This window comes from Microtus oregoni, unplaced genomic scaffold (assembly GCF_018167655.1).
Source record: "Microtus oregoni isolate MIOR12 unplaced genomic scaffold, Mior012 000010F_ref0000083, whole genome shotgun sequence".
Lineage (NCBI taxonomy): Eukaryota > Metazoa > Chordata > Mammalia > Rodentia > Cricetidae > Microtus > Microtus oregoni.
The window spans coordinates 47,001,205-47,021,522 of NW_024543069.1; the positions used below are offsets into that span (position 1 = coordinate 47,001,205).

A 20,318-nucleotide genomic window follows, 5' to 3' on the forward strand; every position below is an offset into this window, starting at 1 on the left:
CAGTCAGCTGACTCCTTTCACCCTGTAGGTACGGGCATCTACTCGAGATTCTTAGACTCGGAGGCAAGTACTTTCCCTGTCCAGCTTTCTCACTGCCCTGCCCCACCAATAGCATAGTTTCTGTTATGTTGCATTATTGTTTAGCATATTGTTGGATTTTCCATTATTGAAAATGGTAGTTTCTGTGCATTATAGACACAGAGCATGTTAAGTAATTTAGACGTACACGTAAGCATAGCCTTTCAGGTCACGAGTGCACTGTCCAGCCTGGTCCAGCATTTTGTTGAGGAGGTACTGGAACTAATTAATTCAGTGATTATAGAAAATATACTTTTGCCTAGTTATGACTAAAGAAATTAGTCATAATGTCTATTGGTTTTGTAATGAGAATGAGGGAAAATATTCATCTATTAAAGCTAGTAGCTACTTTTATAGTGTATGTTTGTATATGTCTAAGAAAGCATAAAAAAATAAGAAAATTCACATACCAAAATCTGAGGGTGGAATGAAAATGGTATATAAATTTTAACTATCTGTTTCCTAATTCAGCATTATTAAAGATATTTTAAAAACTGAGGATATATATTAAATTCAAACATAAATATATATAATATAGTGCTAATATATTGAAAATTTTATCTAAAATTAATTCTACTCTTAATGCGCTGTCAAACTGGTGATACACTTGTCTTTAGGTGTAGGTTTTGGTAGAAAGGCCATTTACAGTTATAAGCGAGTATATTTGTGTATAGCATTTATTGGGAAGCAGAGAAAAAGACACAGAAAAGGAAAAGACCAGCAGTACACTAACTTTAGCATGTCATGCCTGCTGGCAGAGGAACAGCCATGTTTCATAATTATGTGACCACCCCCACACCCACAGACTGAACAAACCAAAGCAGACCCAAGCCCCAAGCCTCTCTGTGCAACCCAAACTCAACCTGAGAGGGGGAAAAAGAAAGCAATCTCAAAGTTGGGTGGGAAGGGATATAGGAAGGGAGAAGGAGGAGCCGAGAAGTTTGAATATATTAAAAATACAATGTATGAAATTTTCAAAGAATAAAATATATCTTTAAAGTTTATTTGCTGGGGTTCACAAGGGAGGTCAGTAAGAAAGTTCTTTTCTGCCAAGCCTGGGAAAGTGAATTCGATGCCTGGGACCATATTGTGGAAGGAGAAAACGAACTATTAAAAGTTATACCGGACCTCCACGTGGATACTGTCTCAGGCATGCACCTCCACACATGAGGACACTAGCATAGAATTACTTATAAAAATTAAATGCATACATTTTTTTTTGTGCATAGTCAGGGTCTCACTCAGTAGCCCAGCCTTGTTGGGAACTCCTAACTCTGCCGCGGTCTTTGGCTGTTCATTTTGCTGATGGGAGCTCTCATGCGCTCTTTGGTCTTCCACACTTTCCTGGATCACAGCCTGCTCTGCATATTGGCTACCGCTCTGCTTAGCACTTAACCTAATACTCTCCTGCTGTAGTATCCCTTTTCACATTCAACAGGAAAATCTCTCCGTGCCTCATGCATGTACTAACTGTACACCAGTATGTGTTTCAAAACTTACATATATTTCACCGTGAAGTTTTCAATGCAAAGTGTTGCAACTATTTTCAATCCCCACCTACCAAAAGTGAGTCTTAACACTTAATCGCTAATATTTGTTTTTTTAGTACTTCGTAAGTCTGTTCCACAAAGCCCATTGGATGTTCCACAGAGAACACAGGGCTCTGACAGTATGAGTCTGGGGAAGTTAATGAAATTTCAAAATAATTGGGAATTTAATTGCAACTGTAAATTTTTTTATTAACTGAAGATATTTTAAAAATAAAATCCCCTTTTACATGTTTCATATTGGATTTAGTATCTACTATTGAACATAACCAATTCAGGTTTTATAAACTCAGGGCATAATATGAAACAGTTAATTACAAGACAGAGTAAGATAAGTAGTTCATAGAAAGCAGAAGCAGTGGTAACTGCTTTATCTTGAAGGAGCAATATTTTCTTAAAAGCATTTTCGTTCAACTGTTCTGATGCATGTACTAACCAGACTAAATAGCCTCAAGGGTAAGAGGTGAGAATCTGGCTCTGATGTCAGAACTAAGCTCACAAGCTTATAATAAATGTTTGTTTATTATTTATTATTATTTTATTTTGTACACAAAAATCTATAAAATTTGTATTCTAAATTTTGCAGTACAAAAACAAAAGCAGGAAGCAGAATTCTTTCAGAGATACATCACTAATTTTAGGATGGGTGTATGGATTTGCTGCTCTCACTGCATCCATCGTTTTGGCTTTCAATGACTCTAGATATTTTGCAGATATCTCAACTTAGATATTGCTAGCTAAGGAAAAAGAATAAGGTACATTGGGAGAAAAAAATTACAATGTTACTTATTTTTCAGGGTCATCTTCCAAGTAGAAACTTGTATGAAGAAGTGAAGGTTTCAGGAAATGGAAATTATTAATGCTATAGCTTGCTACTTCTGTATTTCCTTTCATAATTACATGTATAAGCAGAAGAGTGCCTTCTTTTCATATAAGGCACTTATTTTGGGGCATGAAGCCCCAAAAAGGAAATTAAAAATAGAATGAAAGCTGTATGTTTTTCATTTTATCTTTGGGAAGTAAAAGAGTTAGTTATTCAGAAGACCTAAGTGAGGAAGAAGGGTATAACCAAACATTAGCCTTTTACTACTGACAGAGAGAGAGAGAGAGAGAGAGAGAGAGAGAGAGATATTGTATGTGTGTGTGTGTGTGTGTGTGTGTGTGTGTGTGTGAGAGAGAGAGAGAGAGAGAGAGAGAGAGTCTTCTTCTATCAATATCTATATTATTTTTTGAGACAGGGATCTCATTGAGCCAGGAGATTATTGGTTAGACTTTAATGACTGGCCAGTGAACTCCAGGGAATGACCTGTTCCCACATGCACGGCTCTGCGATTCCAGGTGTGCATAGTACATTCAGAGTTTTGCTAAAGGTTTCCCTATTCCAGCTGAGGCCCAAATGCTTGTATAATAGGCAATTTTACTAATGGACACATCCCTGTAGACATGCAATATTAGCTTTATATTATCAGATCTTGTGATTAGACTACTAATAACTGCCGTTTTTAAATAACTATAAGTAATTTTCTACTTTTATGACCAATAATCCCAAGCTCAGGAGGGAGAGTTGCTTGGCTTGCTATATGGTGGAATCTTTCATTTTTCAGTTATGGTTAATGACACACAAGGCCCTTGTGGAAATTAAATAGGCTGATATGTGGAAAATGTTTAGACTACAACCTTACACCCACACTTCATGAATGTCAACTGTTAGTAGTAGCTATTATGTGCAAAATTATAGAATTTAATTCATTTTTAATGAAGTATGTTATATATATATACCTATTGATATTATAAAATGTTTAAGGGATACTTGATTCCATATGTGACCTATTAATCAAAATTTATACTTCATATGCTTTATTTCTTCTTACAAATTGAGAGATGGCTTAACAATGTATTCATAAAAGAGAAAGATAAATGCAGCACTGAACTGTGGAAAGGAGAGAAGGAATTGTGAATACAAAGATTATTGCAAATAGAGTTAAACTGTTGTCTATGATATTAGAAAATTGGTGTAGGACAATGGTCTGTATTCTGTCAATTATATTTTAAATAAACACTGATTGGCTAGTAGCCAGGCAGAAAGTATAGGCGGGACAACCAGACAGGAAAATTCTGGGAAGAAGAAAACCCATTCCTCTGCAGTCCTGGCCCAGCCACAGAAGAAGCAAGGTGTGACTGCCCCACCAAATAAGGTACCAAGCCATGTGGCTAACACAGATAAGAATAATGGGCTAATGTAGTTATAGGAGTTAATAAGAAGCCTGAGATAATGGGCCAATCAGTTTATAGTGAATGTAGACCTCTTTGTGATTTCTTTAGGACTTAACGACTATGGGAACTGGACAGGACAAAAACCCTCAGACAACAGGAAATCATGTTTTTATGTACCTTAGCTCTTTTAGTTTCAAATTACAAGCTTAAACTTAATATAATCATTAGTTATAACAGTGTCTATTAAGCACACTCACATTCTTTATGTTCTAATGTTGGCTCAATTGAGAATCTCTTGAAAGTCACACATGCAAGCTTCTTACAAATTGTGCAAACTATTTTCCATGTATAAGATGTTCATTGAGTTCTTTTTAAAGAAGAGGTGTATAAATGAGTAGTCTGTAGAATCAGATGATTGAGTTCGCCGAATTCATTCATTTTGTTAACAGTATTGGTTTAGCAATGCTGGAGGAAACTCCCTGGTAAGCCGAGAACAGAATGGCTTCAATCAGGAGTGTTTGTTTTGTCCTGAGCCTCAGAATGGTAACTGGGCAAGAGACAAGTTTGAGCTCTCTTTTCTTATTGGAGAGCTGGTGAGAGGGACAGGTTTCTTTGCTAGTAAACACTTGGTAGAGCTTCCTGAAATCCAGTGAAGTGGTGGCTGTTGCTGTTCAGAAGTGAGTGAGAGCCCAGTCAGAGGGGCATGGCTGGTCCTGTGTAGTTGGAGTCCACAGTGCTAGGGGTTTCCTTTTTTTTTAACTGCATTGCAGGATATTTCATGATTTTCTCCGCTATTTTGCATAACCATTACCATGTGAGTTTCTGCATACAAATCAGAAAACAATGATTTGGGTTTGTCTGATAAGAATTAAAACACATTGGATGGCCCATCTCTATGCTGGGTACATATTTGTTATGTAGAATAATTACTTCCTCTTGAAATTTATTATCAAGGCTCACTCTGATACCAAGAGAATAATAAACAAAATCAGCATGCTTCTTCTGTTTCCCTGTTCCACAGGCAAGGAACGGTTTTATTTGTGAATTATCTCACTTGCTAAGGAGCTCTAATGCTTGCAAGTGTTTGGTTTCCATGATTACAGAAAGAAAGGTGGCAGAGAAGGATCCATAAGCTATTTCTGCATATCATGAAGAAGGTTTTGTAATCCTTTTACAACAAGCAAACTTTACTGTGATTTTTTCATTATTTTCTCTGTATTTAACAGTGTGTGCAAGTTCTTATGGGGCTTCCTCATATTACTCTGCTAAGATAAGTTGAACAATTCAAATAAATCTTTCTTTGCAGATAAAAACATTTTGGAACTATAGACTTGTCTACAAACTGCTCTGGTTTATAATTGAAGTGAAAAAGAAAAATCAAATCTCTGCTCTGTTTATTTGACTTTTATGTTTCAATGCAAGAAAAATAGCTTAAAAATTTAAAGTATGTACATTTATTCAGATTTTCATTAACACTTTTCAACTCTTGGTGATTGGAAGGTGTCTACTCAAAATGGCAGGTTATATAAAATTGATTTTGGAAGATTTTAGACATGACCAAGGAATAAAAACATACATGTCTGATTTTTTTTTTGTAAATAATAAATTACAACAATTAAGGTGTTTCCCAAAACAAAAATGATCAAGTTTACCATGGTTTGGTTTCTGTCACAGATGTGGAATGGAGCTAGTAGAGATGGTGTGTTTTCACTTTTAGAAGGGAGTGTAAGAGAATTGATTGTTATGGACACTATAATTTCTGTGATAAGATGTGGCTTTCTGAAAAGCTGAGTCACTGATTTCATTCACATAAGTAATTTCACTTAAATATGAGTGAGTGCTTATGTATGATGCACATGCATACTTTACACACACATGCACACTTTAAAATACACATGCATACTTTACACACACACATGCATACCTTACAATACACATGCATACTTTACACATACACATGCATACTTTACACATAGCATGCATACTTTACACATAGCATGCATACTTTACACACACACATGCATACTTTACACATAGCATGCATACTTTACACACACACAGGCATACTTTACACATAGCATGCATACTTTGCAATACACATGCATACTTTACACACACACAGGCATACTTTACAATACACATGCATAATTTACACACACACAGGCATACTTTACAATACACATGCATACTTTACACATACACAGGCATACTTTACACATAGCATGCATACTTTGCAATACACATGCATACTTTACACATACACAGGCATACTTTACAATACACATGCATACTTTACACACACACAGGCATACTTTACCATACACATGCATACTTTACACACGCACATGCATACTTTACACATGCACATGCATACTTTACACACACACAGGCATACTTTACAATACACATGCATACTTTACAATACACATGCATACTTTACACATACACAAGCATACTTTACACATACAATGCATACTTTACCATACACATGCATACTTTACACATAGCATGCATACTTTGCAATACACATGCATACTTTACAATACACATGCATACTTTACACACACATGCATACTTTACAATACACATGCATACTTTACACACACATGCATACTTTACAATACACATGCATACTTTACACACACATGCATATTGTACACATGCACATGCATACTTTACACACACATGCATACTTTACACACACATGCATACTTTACAATATACATGCATACTTTACACACACACGCATACTTTACACACACAGGCATACTTTACAATACACATGCATACTTTACACACACACATGCATACTTTACAATACACATGCATACTTTACACATACACAGGCATACTTTACACATAGCATGCATACTTTACAATGCACATGCACACTTTACACACACACAGGCATACTTTACAATACACATGCATACTTTACACACACACAGGCATACTTTACAATACACATGCATACATTACACACACATGCATATTTTACACATACACATGCATACTTTACACACACACATGCATACTTTACACATGCACATGCATACTTTACACATACACATGCATACTTTACAATACACATGCATACTTTAGACACACACAGGCATACTTTACAATACACATGCATACTTTACACACACACATGCATACTTTACAATACACATGCATACTCTACACAAACAGATGCATACTTGACACATAGCATGCATACTTTACATATACCATTTTCACATTTCTACCTGGATCGTGTCCATTTTATGTATTTCCCTTATGTGTTTCCTCTTCAAGACTGTGACGCACTTAAACAGCAGCCTGCCCTTTAGAGAAGCTTAAGTGCTGCTTTTATACAGGAAGCAGGAGACAGCAGGGTCCTGTGTCAGGGAGACCTTTGGATTGCGCCCTTTGAAGCTCATCAGAGCCCATTCAAGTCTATCCCAAGGGGTCAGTTGATGGAGGCCTGATCTACTTTTTCCCAGGGGCCGAATGCACAGCTTGGGCAAGACACTCAGCTCCTGCTGACTGGAGAAGTGTAATTTTAATGATGATTATAATGAGTTTCAGTGTTGCTGGGAGCCAAATGTATCCTTAAGTCCGAGAAGGAAAGCTGCAATCAGGGTGAGATATAAAATAGGTTGGATTATCCTTTGATAAGTTGGCCTTTTAATTAAGATTCCCCCCCCTTCCTATACCCGTTTATGTTTTACTATTACAAGGTGAATAACTGCTAGGCATATTTATGAAGATGTCATAGCAACTGGAATTCAGTGAATGCATGGGTTGGGGGTGGGGGATGTCTGCCGCAGACCATTTATCCTGAGACATGAATCGATGAAACTGCAGCTTTGATCTCAGCACCTGGGCATTCCCACTATTTGTTTTCCCTCCAGCACCCATTGCCACTCACTTTTAAAAACAACTCTAGCTTTAGCAGATGGCTTTTATCTACTCTGAAGAACAGGCCGGAACTGCGTTTTCTGGAGAAGGTGATTAAAGAAGCATTTAATAAAAGGTACTTAAGCTAGACACTGGGATATGAGATCCAGCAATCCTTAGAGGAGGGAAATTCTGAAAGGGAACCTGGGTGTTAATAGAATTTGATCGAATCTGTTCTAAATGGCTGTATTTATCTTCTGCCAGACTTTAGTATGAATGAAAAAGTATATAAAAAGGATGAAGGCTTTTTTTTTTTAATTAAGTTGCTTAAATCCCTTTATGGGAAACATAGAGACTTGGTAATTGTTCATTTAAAAATAGGACTGTCAATCCACTTAATACTGAGACTTCAGGAGAAGTATGGGATGAAAAGAGCTAATTCTGCTTATTTTGAATAGCTCATGACAAACGCTTTCCATGTTACTTAGGCTGTGACCCACAGTTAGTACCATATCTTATGTATATATGTTTCCTAAAATGTGAAGTCAATATTTACAAATAATGCCCCCAGTGCAAGCAATTTACTCCACATTCCGTTGTCAACTATTTCATTACAAAGAAAGTATATAACAGCCAAAAAGCTGCTTCATAATTCATGCAGATCTTAGTTTATAAGACAGTTCTCCCAAGTTGTGCACACAGCATAGAAAGAAGATGAACATAGAATAGATTACTAAATATTTTTTAATTATAAAAATCTTACTGAAGATTAAATATAAGAACATATTTTTTTCTAAACTGTCATAAACTGGTGCTGTATTAAGTAAAAAAATTCTTTGTTTAGGCCAATATGTACACCACTTGCCTGTATGATTGCATGCATCTGAAGCATGCTCACATTAACAATTTTAATAAAATAAGTAATAGCATGTTGGAGCATGAAAAGGATCATATTAAAATGCCAAAAATATTTACAAAACAACTGAAATTCGATGTTATTAGATGCTGATACATAGGCATGATGATTTGTTATGCAAAAAAATGACAAAAAATAGGAAAGTCAAGTCACTATGATGACTTCATAGATTACTGTGCCGAGCTAAATGGGCCTTGTGCAGTGAATGAGGTACTCTCTTTATACTGTCATTTCTCTTACCAGCACAGAGCAGGAAGCTGACATAGGGGTGTCTTGGTGATAGGCGTCACTCACATCAATTTTTCAGATCATTTGACCACATTTCCCCATTGAAAGCCAGGCATAATTCAGGAGCAGGGCTTTGTGCTAGTTGTGTATTTTTTCTGATTCCATGGATATAGATGTGTAAAAGGGTGGATAATGAGGCCAAGTTGGCTGAGAGGTCTGGAGGACAGAGTTAATCTACATAGTCTTTTCGCTGGTTCAGCTTAAGCATTTTTCCTGGTTTCTCTAGAAATCTTTTGTTTTAAACATTAGGGGGATGGGGGTAAGAGGGATTGAACCCAGTGTCTGATATAAGCTGATGAAGGCACTGAACTATGTCCCGGAATCCAAACCTTTCTCTTTGAAACTGCAGCTCACTAAGTTCCTACACTGACCTTGAATTTGCATGTCTGCTTCATTCTCTGTTGACTGAGGTTTTTTGGTCCAGCACAGTCCTGCAGCTATTAAGCCCCAAAGAATCACACAGAGGGCTACATTAGTTAAAAATCGATTGGCCCATTAGCTCAAGCTTCTTATTTATAATTTTTATAACTTACATTGGGCCATCATTCTTGTCTGAGTTAGCCACGTGGCTCAGTACCTTTTTTTTGCATCTTGCTTCCTCTGCAGCTGGGTCATGACTGCAGACTGCAGAATCCTCTTCCCAGAATTCTCCTGTTCTCATTGTCTACTTCCTGCATGGTCTCCCTGCCCATACTTCCTGCCAATCAGCATCTTATAAAACAAGTACACAAAGCAAATGTTTACAGGGTAAAACCATTGTCCAACAGCAATCCTCCTCTAGCTGGGACTAAAAGTTTGTACCATCAGTCCATGAAGAAACTCTTTTAAATGACCTTAGTCTCATGATGATCATTTCTCCTGAAGGTGAGGGTGCAAACTTTGTGTTCAGTGCAAAGCATTTTCCTCACGGTGCAAATACGTATGACAGCATGTTTGAAATGTTTAAGGTCCTGATCAAGGTGACCCAAGTCACGTAGTTTTCTCTCTACTTCAAATGGATTTTTTGATCATGTGATGTAGAAACAAAGTTTAATCAATAGAAACTTACGAAGAATTCAAGATTACTTGTCAAACCTAATCAGCAGTCTGTATATATGACAAGCAGAACCTGCTTACAGTATACTACAGGTTACTGTCTTAGAGAAGACAAAATATATGAAGTAAAAGAGTAGATTTCGGTTCGTGTTTTAAAAACTCTTCATTAACACATTATTGGATAATTTTATGACGGAGGAAAATGTGTCCAAACTAAACATTTTATTTGCATTTCTGTATAAATGTATTTAGCTATCAGATATTATAGACCTTTCAACTTATTATTTGAGTGTCACTATCAGCAAGAATATTGAAAATTTAATGTGAATTTTCCATCAAAATGATTGAGTATGTTTTGCAAACATAGCGTTAGTATCCATTGATATTTTAAGAAACAGACTTGACATATGCACTTATGTAGTTTTTTACTGTTAAGGAAATAATTATTGGTAGAATTTATTTAAGTGGATTTGTGATAAACAGAAGTCAAAATTACATAAGAGAAAGAAGGGAGTTCTCAATCTAACTTGGTAGTTAAGGAGGGAAGGGAGATATTTATCTGGCATCTGCAATGAGAGGTAGTTGACCAGGCCAAGCACTAAGGAATGCCATAAGGAAGATATAGAACATATCCTTTCATAATTATAGGGTTGCTTTTGTGTGTTCAGATCCAACATTACTTTCCCATTAAGAAAATCTATAATACTCCAAAGCCAGAATGTCCTAGTTTCAGTTCTGCTGTTGGAATAAGATCCCTGAGAAAAGTAACTTAGAGGAGAAAGGGGGTGTTTCAGCAATCGATTTCAGGCATAGTGCAAGGCAGCCAAGGTAGGAACTTTAAACAGCTGGTCACATCGTGTCCACAGTCAGGAGCAGAGAGGAATGAGTGGACGCATGCTCATTTTCTTGTCTGAGCTCGTCTTGCATTCTTCACTCTTGGGTAACTTCAGATACATTCTTCAGTGTCTCTTGCCTATTATGAAATGATGCTGTCCACAGTGGGCTGGGTTTCTCCATGCTAATTAAGGTAATGTCCCCTAGACCCACCATAGGACAACATGTACAAAGTCCCTCACTGAGAATGGCTTCCCAGATGTATCTAGTTTTGTCCAGTTGAGATTTTACTATCACAAAGACCATTAACCTAGAACAAGCTATTTGTTGGGGAAATCACTTGAATATTTTGTATAATGTATCCAATCTGCAGGTATGGAAGTATTTAGTGTCTGGAACCTTAAAAGGTAGCAAAGCCAGTCTGAATCTTTTCTGTATCTTGAAAGAGATACACTTTAAGTCTTTCTTCTAAGTTAAATAATATGATTTTAACTCCAAACAACAATTCTTAGCAGTTTGCTTTCAAATTTACATTGCTCAACAATCTATACAATCAAAAGTAAAATATAGTAATTTATAACAATATGAATTCTAATAATCTATACAAAGCACTCATTCCATGTCAGAAGTTACTCTTAGCATACACACGAGACATCTTATTTACAGCAACCCAGTGGGTTTTCTAAAGCAAAAGGAAATGTTGTTCATATTTTAGGTAATTGTTTATAGAAGCCTAGAAGTGAGTGTAAACTTTTAGATGCAAAAGTGTGCTTATTGCTGTTAAGAAAATAAAATAATTTTAAATTCTCTTTGCATCATAGTATATAAGTGGTAAAGTGTGGATTTCTCTGACTTTAATGGATTGAGAAGTTGGTCTTGCTTGGTCAAGAAAATACCAAGCATAGTTCAATATGGATTCAAAACTGGTATGATGTGCCAGACTTAGGAAATAGAAAGCATACTGCAAATAAAATGTTAATAATGAGGGTTTCAGAGTCTTTGTCTATCTTAGGACCCTGCTATCAAATCAACAGAGCTCAGAATGAAAAGACTTCCATGTCTGAGGAATTAACACGATAACATAGCAGATTGTGTCAAAGGCCCAAAGTTAACGTCTTCACCTTGGTTCAGTGGTCATGTTCGTCTCTGTCACTAAGTTTTCAATAGCTTGTGCATGTTAGTGGCATTAAACTGTGTAGCTTCTCGTTCTTTATCCTGTCAGGGACCTGGTGTCTGCGCTCACATTTGAGAGACAAAAACAGGGAAGTGGCCATTATGTGGGCAATGTAACTATAAATCGTTTGAAATTTTTGCAATTTTTAATCAGTATGATGGGTATGATAACAGTATCATTATTAATGGTAATGTTGATTACTATAAATTGTCATAGAACTTCATTCATTAACACATTCATTTACTCAGTTTCTAAGAGTACTTACTATAGTCAACTTCACTGAAAGAAATAAAGAATTAGAGAAGGGCCAAGTATACAAAATTTAAGGAAATCAATTTGAGAAAGGTCACATGATATAACCATATCAAGGGTGTGGTATCATTTTTGCCGCATACTTGTAAAAAGTAAATCTAGTTCATATTCAAAATAAGGTCATTGTATAACACAAGATCTAAATTCACAGTGGTGACATTTCTTCTTTTTGTAAGAAATATTCTTTTAATAAAAACTTTATATAATGCATTTTTATTTGCTTTTATTGACTTTTATACATGAATGCTGTCCTTACATCATTTCCAGCCTCCCTACCCCTAGCTTCCCTTCTCAAATTCCTTACTTCTCATTTGGGCATTTTTCTTCCAGTATAGCCTAATATGGGTGGGAATTAGTGAAATTTTTGCTCTTTATATTATTGTGAGATAGGAGATCATGGGTTATGTGTGAGAAGTCATGATGATGCCAATATTATCATGTGACTGTAACAGAGTAATCTGTCATCCATAGACTTCATTTTAAATTCAAGACAGCAGTCTCTTTCATTCCCTTTATTATAGAGCTCATAATAGGATGTAAATAATTTGTAGAGATTGAATTTGAGCTGTTGAGTGGTATAAAGCAGCAAAGCATCGCCCCCTCACCTCCCTCTGGATCGATGATGCCCTGGTTCTGTGGGTCTTCACTGGCTGTCTGCAATGACCCAGGTGAGTAGTGGCTTTTTGACTATCCACGCATTCCAAACCTTGAATTCTCAGATACTTAATGGACAAATAATGGGAGTGTTTATGCATCTGCTTTGTACATCCTGAACCTTAGATATTTCCCTTCCTTTGTAAAGTATGTTTGGTGTTGTAAAATCAGATAGCAGGTGTATCACACTTTGTACTAAAGGACTTGCTTATGGCTTTGCTGTTATCTGAAAATGCAACAAAAGCTAAAAGTAATGACAGCCAGCAGAGGGAATGGAGAGAACCGAAGTCATATTCCTTGCTTTAGAAGGAACTCCCATTCCATTTTCTCACTTAAAAAAGAATATGTGTGTTTACCAGCAAGATTTTCCAGAGGGTGGTTTAAAAAAGGGGAGTCAAGAGGAAAGCAATCAACCTTTTCAGCATAAGACAACAACCTTATCTGATGACAGAATTGAGAATTCAGCTTCCATGAATGCCCCCTTTGCCATGCTCTGAGCAGAGCGGAACACAGAGCCACTGAGCATGGCAGACTTACCCACACACAGAGTATGAAATTGCCTCACGTATTTCGTAGGGCCAGTCAATTGGTAAGTGCAAGCTTAATTTACTGTCCCTAGAGATCTGTTATATATGACACTGACTTCCCTAGGGACAAACTTATTTTTCTTTGAAGACGAATATGCGGTTTGTGGTTATTAAAAAGTAGAGAAACATTTATCATAGACATCTCCTATTGGAAGGCTTTGTGGCCAGTGCGTTCAGTTTTGCCTGTCACTGTCTAACTGCCTTGGGGGCTCCTGCCCTGCTAGCATTTCAATTGATCTCTGAGAACTGATATTGACAGAGCCCAGATTACCTTTCACCACCCACCAGTCAGTAGAAAATGAATATTTTCTTTCAACAGAAATTTGACAAAAATTAATATCTAGCCTTTCCTGCGATCTGTGGTCCAGGCCATTTATCCTTTTTCATCTTTGTGAGAGCATCAGTAACTTGCATAGATCTCCAGTTCACACAGTAGCAACCTCTTCCCCATCCATCCAAGGATGTTATTCTAGTCTTTGTATGTTCTGATTTCTATGAAACCTGGTTGAAAGTGTTTTTCCAAAGAGAAGCCAGAATTTCTCTGTTCTTATTGTGATGTTATTAAGAAAGATTTTTTGTCAAATTTTGTTCTTGGAAAAGTAGTGAAGGAGATGGTGAAAGCAGAGGCTGTAATATACCCAGATGTGCAAAAGATGAAGTTTGCAACTGAGCTGTAGAGGGAGGTATTATTGAGTCCAAGAATAGGGTCAGCTTTTAGATATCTTCTGAGCTGGGCCATCACTCCTTGGACTGACGAGGAACTCCAGGAACATGTTTTTAGCTTCAGAAGTTATTTAAGAAGCAGTTAAATCAGAATTATTAATAGATTACAAGTCCCTAACCTGTGAATCTTATATCTTCAAGTGTCAGGTGGATACAAAAGACTCATTTGGTATTTGCCTTCCCTAATTCTCTTGGGTTTGCTGTCTTGAGAATTTTAAAATATCCAAAATTATTTTGCCTAATGACAGAATTTATGTGGATACTCTAACATATACACACTCTCATACATTTCAAGTTATGTTGAAAAAACAAGCCAAATATTTGGAATCATTCCCGATTATCCTTTCTGACAATAAGTGTTTGGTAGAATCCATTCCTTTACCTTGTAGTCGCTGCTAATTATGAAGGATAATTCTGAAAAGGAATTAGCATTTAAAATATTATTTTCTTCTTCTCTTTTCTTCTTCCAAACACTCCCATATACCCCTCTTTTTCTTTTTCAATTACATTCTTTTCAGTAATTGCTATAAGCATATATGTATATATATTTATTCATATTGATCATTTTTTAATGGAGAAACTTGCCAACAGTAAGGAGCAGCTTGGAAACACCTTTTCTAGACATTATTGTGTACACTAAATGCAATTCTGATTATACATTATTCATTGTATAAATATCTGAGCTATTGAATCCCTACATAGATGGCCTATAATAACATGAATAATAATGAACAATATAATAAATGCTTCAAAACTTTGCATGCTCAGTTTGCATTAATTCCAGCTCAGCAGCCACAAGTATCTAGTGGTGTCTACGTTGGACAGTGTGTTTCAATGTTCCTTTAATCCTTTAAAATGGAAGAAATCGCTAGCTCATTTGTAAAATGGGGGAAAGTGATATAAAGAGCAAAGGTGTAAACTCAGCTATGTTTTGAATAATATAGAACAAAATATTGCTACTTTGTATTCCCGTTGAAACATGTAAGCAAATAATAATTTATGAATTTATAACTATGAATAAATATATTTTGGGAACAGTATCAGAGAAACTATATCTTTCCTGAGAGATCTAGAATGCCCAGTTACCTTGGGGTTGGAGTTTCTGTTGGAGAACATCTATAGGGTGATGTCACCATAAAGCCTGTGACTGCTCTCATTTTACATTCTGGTATTTGGGAGATCAAATGACAATTACTTCCTTTCTCTGAAAGATATATGTATTGCATTATACATAATTTATATTGTTTTTAGATTTTTAAAAGAAAATTAATTTCCTCAAATCTTTTCCTTTAGCTTTAGTTTTCAATGAGCTTTTATATTTGGTAGACATCTCAGTGAAACTGAGTGTAAACAGAGACAAGTGGCTTTATAAATTTGCTGTTAATATTTCAGGACCATGTTCAGTTTGAGTGTTTTCTTTGAACAAGCACAAGTAGTACAGAAATGTACGTGCTGTGGACCCCGGGTCTCACTGGACTGTGAGCATCGACAGTTGTCATTCTGAATGGGAAAGCTGGGCCCCTACAGAGCTCCTGAGAGAGGGAAGGAGGAACGTGTGACCCATCACTGTGTGCCATGACCAGCAGGTTCTAGGAAACACTCATCACACTAGCTCTTTTGTCCCAAGTATTGCTTCTTTTCCTGTTCAAAATCAAGTGTTTTTTTTAAACCCTGAAAATAGTAGAAGAAACTTATTTTTCTTCTTACTGAAGGAAGTATAATAGATAAAAATAAATAATAGATCAAAACAACGTTCTGTGTCTATAATTTATGGAGGTATATATTTGCACATAGGATACATATTTAAATATAGAAGAGATGTACAGAACAGCGCAGGTTTCCATTCTTACAGCATTCCAGAAGCCTGCAGTAGTACCTGTGCCCGATGATCCGATCAGCCCACTGCTAACAGAGTAATCAAGTCAATAAAGTCATTGATGTATTGACAAAACAAATTTGTTAAATAGTAATCATAATTTTATAATATATATTACAGTTTTGCAAAAAATAATAAAAATATTCATAATTTTCTTATTTATGCTTCCAATTTACCAATGTAACATTATGTTGTTTTAATCTAGTTAATATAAAATATTACGTCATTTCACTTGTTTAAGCCCCCTTTTCTGGGATTTTTAAATGCCCTGGTAGTGTATCTTAGCATAACTAGATGTTTTCTATCTTTTAATTACTGTGACTAATTTTTTACAGCTCGGTAACAAACCCTTGAAAATAATGAGCATGGTGACGCATTCTTAATTATAATGGTACGAATAGCAGCACTCTAATTTCAGGCTTACATTGAAAAAGCATTTCTCTGGTATTGAAGCTCTTCTGATTGCTTTCCACATCACGTTTTAAACAAACACTGTGCTGCTTTAGCCATGACTTGGTTGCCTAGGATACACAGTTACTGTAGCCCTAAGATGCTGGTACCAGTTAAGCTCTGAGGCCATGTTTGTAAGTGCTGCACACAGCTGCCTTTAATAAACTGGAGAAATTTAACCCAGTCCCATAGTGGGGTGAGCATTGTGATTAATGAAATAATTGGATGTATATTTGAGTAGTAATATGGAAAATGGCTGTTTATATGTTTGTCTTAGTTCTCCATGAAACGGGTGGAAAGCATTTTTAAAACAAATGCAAAATTGATTCAGTGACCTAATTCCAAGACATTCTCAAAGAATATAATATTGGTTGTTGCAGTACTGGGAAAGCTAACTAGCTAAATCGCAGTGAGTCATTCTTACGAACATCATCTAATAGTGTCTCTTGATGTTTATTTAGTCTGTGGTGAGAGCATTTCACAGTTTGTTTTTATTAAGACATTGAAAGTCTCAAATATATTAACATGGAAGTATAATGTAATATGCAAAAATGTTTGCAACGGTAATTAATGAGAGCATCGGTACTGCTGGAGAAACACACATTTGAATAGTACATGTCTGGGTTATTGTGTTTCTCACATTAAAAGTTATTTTTCAATAATAGTATATTGTTCATATTTTACCATGAACTTTTGCTTGATTATTGATCTGGGAATACAAACTATCTATATATTTTAGCAAAAGTAAATTATCTTCTTTTAAAACATCGGTTGTTCTCTTGCCGTAGTCCTCCACAGGACTTGGTGGAGGATAGTTTGTCTTTTTTTGCTGATTTGAATGCACATAAAATTGGAATTGTGTATTGAGAGGGAAGATCCGGATTGAGCCAGCAGGTGGTGCTTGAGTTTCAAGTGCACTTAGAATGGAGTTTTTGCTTTTTGTTTCTTTTAAATTTTAAACACTTCAGAAAATGATGTTTTTACTTTTTTCTCCTGTAGATCTGATTACATTTTGGAATGAAAAATACTATTAAGGGCCTTGGGATTATTACTGAGTTTGGACAGAGCAGCTCCTTTTGGCGTGTTCTATTCTGCCTTCTCTCTAACCACTCCTTGCTGTTCTGCAGTAGATTTTGTGGGTTGTGTAGATGGGCAGAAGGCTGATTTTTTTCTTGAAGCTGAGCACCTGCATGGTGGGAGTGGGAGCAGGTTATTTCTGCATTCAGCTTTCCTAAGAATTGTAGGAAATATGTATTCACCTGGGCAGCATTCAGGAGATCTTTAACTCCATCCTGAATCCTCTGCGTCTTCAAGGCCCCACTTGCCCTTCTGAGCCTGAGCCTTTCCTCTCTATGTTCTGCTCCTTAGAATACAGACCTCGTAACAGCCACTTGATTGTTTTAATTCCTCAAGATACAGTTATTGTGTAGCTGGATGGCATTTCTTCATTGAATCCCATAGAAAGTAATGCTCATTTGGCCGAATTCAACAGGACAACATGCGTTTTTAAGAAATTATGCATTTGTGTTTAGATGAGAGAACTCCTGCAAGAGACAAGGATAGATTTCCCGGGTATCAAATAGCATTTCTTTCTATGAATGTATCAAATATATTTTGATATTATAGTTTGATTTTTTTAAACCTAAAAATACTGTGATGTCTCACATTATGACAAAAATTACTGGAAAGAAGCTTATAACTATATTTCTTTACTTTAGAGAATTTCTTGACTGGTTGTTTCATTAAATAACATTTCATTTTGCAATATTGATAGTTTTAAAATTATAATACTGGGAAGGCCCTAAACTATAATTTATTTGAAGTTGTATTTCTGACATTAGTTAGGATGATAATGCTTTATATTCTTAAAGTAATAGGTGTGCTGTTTCAAATCCATTGTAAATTATATCAGATAATCAAGTTAGGTGGATAGTTATTTCATTTTAAGAAGCTATCAGAGAAAATCTTATTTCCCTTCAGAGAATAGCCCTTTCTCTTCTATTTTTCCTTAGCATGAATTTCTCTGCCAGAGTGAGTATCTTCAGCTAGTTATTGCAGTGGTTTTCTGCAGAAACTCTGATTTGAATGGATCAGTCCAACTGGCTTCAGTGGTGGCGAAGTAACGACACAACCATCCCTCTTTCCTCTAGGACTGTGTACCCTTCTGCATATGTGTGACGAACACAACATCACACCATTGTCTACAGAGATTTTCCTTATACTACCACAGCTACTGCAGAGTTTGTCAGCTCTTAATGAAGGCCTGCATTTGGGGGCTGCTAGGGCTCTGACAAAGACAATGGGTCTGTCTGTCCAAAGGTGCTGTCATTGTTGGTGGGCTAATAGGCTTTTTCAGTGTCCACGTTGTTGTGGTTGTCTGGATACACAGAGTTGGTAGTTTCTTCAAATTCTGTTGCAAACCACAGCAACAAAGTGACCAAATCACAACCCAAAACCTGGCAATTTGTACCCTCCTACTTTTTATTCCTATCCTCTTGATAAAATACTTGGAAAAACGCAATCTAAAAGGGAAGGGCCTTCTAGAGGCTCAAAGTTCAAGAGTCAAGTTAACCATGACAGAAGCACCAGAGAAGCAGAAATTTGAAGGAACTGGTCACATCCTGTTCACAATCAGGAAGAAAAGTGATGAATGCTCATTGCAGCTCAACATCCTCCCTGTACTCATGCAGTCCAGGATCACAGGCAGAAGGTGTTGTCATGTAACTGGTGGATCCTCTCACCTCAACTGATGATCACAAGATAATCTCACACAGGTTGCACAGAGGTTCATCTCCTGGATAATTCTAGATTATGCTAAATTGACAATTAACAGTAACCATCACAACAATCCAATAGTGACTAGTTTTGTTTTTGTTGCTTTGCATGGGAACTTATTTTCATGTTTAGTATTCTTAAGGGTCATGCACATCAGAAATGGTGAGACAGAGTTTCATTTTGAAGCATAACTTTGGCCAGTTGAGTTCACTGCAAATCTAGCAGAGTGATTTAAAATACTGGTGACATGGTTCCTCCTGACATCAAAATAACTTGGAAAAGATGCAGTTTGCTACTTTGGAAGAAAGACGAAAATTACTAAACAGCTTGTGACATGTGTTCAGTTTTTCCCGTGAAGGCTGTTTTTTTTTTTTTTTTTTTTCAGATGACAGTCCCTTGCACTCCAGGCTGGGTCTTCTTTTAGGAGTAAAAGTCCCTTTGCGGCTGATATTTGCTTTTGGTATTTTTGTTATTCATTTTTCACAGGATGCTGTATAATAATTTTCTCCTTCAGGATCTTAAAATAACATTAAAGATTGACAATCCAGTAAGTGTTGTTACTGTTGGGCCAAAGTTGACTCAGCCAGCCCAGGGGAATGGTGACGTCCACATGACTTTTAAAAATGCCTTCTTTTTTTTTATTATTTTTCCAATTACAGGCAGCATTTTGAAATGTTTTACTGTGTTGTGAGTCATTGCAACATGATACACACACACACACACACACACACATTGAGATTAGTTCTTAGAAACTTCTTTCTGTGGCAGACACCAGGTAGATAAGAAGCATAGAAACATTGGAAGACTTTATACTTAGGAGACAGGCAGAGAATGAAGGAAATCAATGGCCTACATTAGACATACTAAGCTACCTACAATTGTGTAGAAAGAGTCAAAATGGATTTATCTTGATACCTTTTAGGCTTTCTATGGGCTATTTAATACAATCTATGAAAGTGAGAATGCTTTCTAC

The 20,318-nt window shown here is 36.3% G+C and overlaps 1 protein-coding gene across 5 annotated transcripts in view; it reads left to right on the top strand.

Moving 5' to 3' along the window:
- The window catches only part of Nlgn1 (neuroligin 1), an 883,993-nt gene that overhangs the window by 306,633 nt on the left and 557,042 nt on the right, over positions 1–20,318 (top strand). The window lies entirely within an intron of this gene.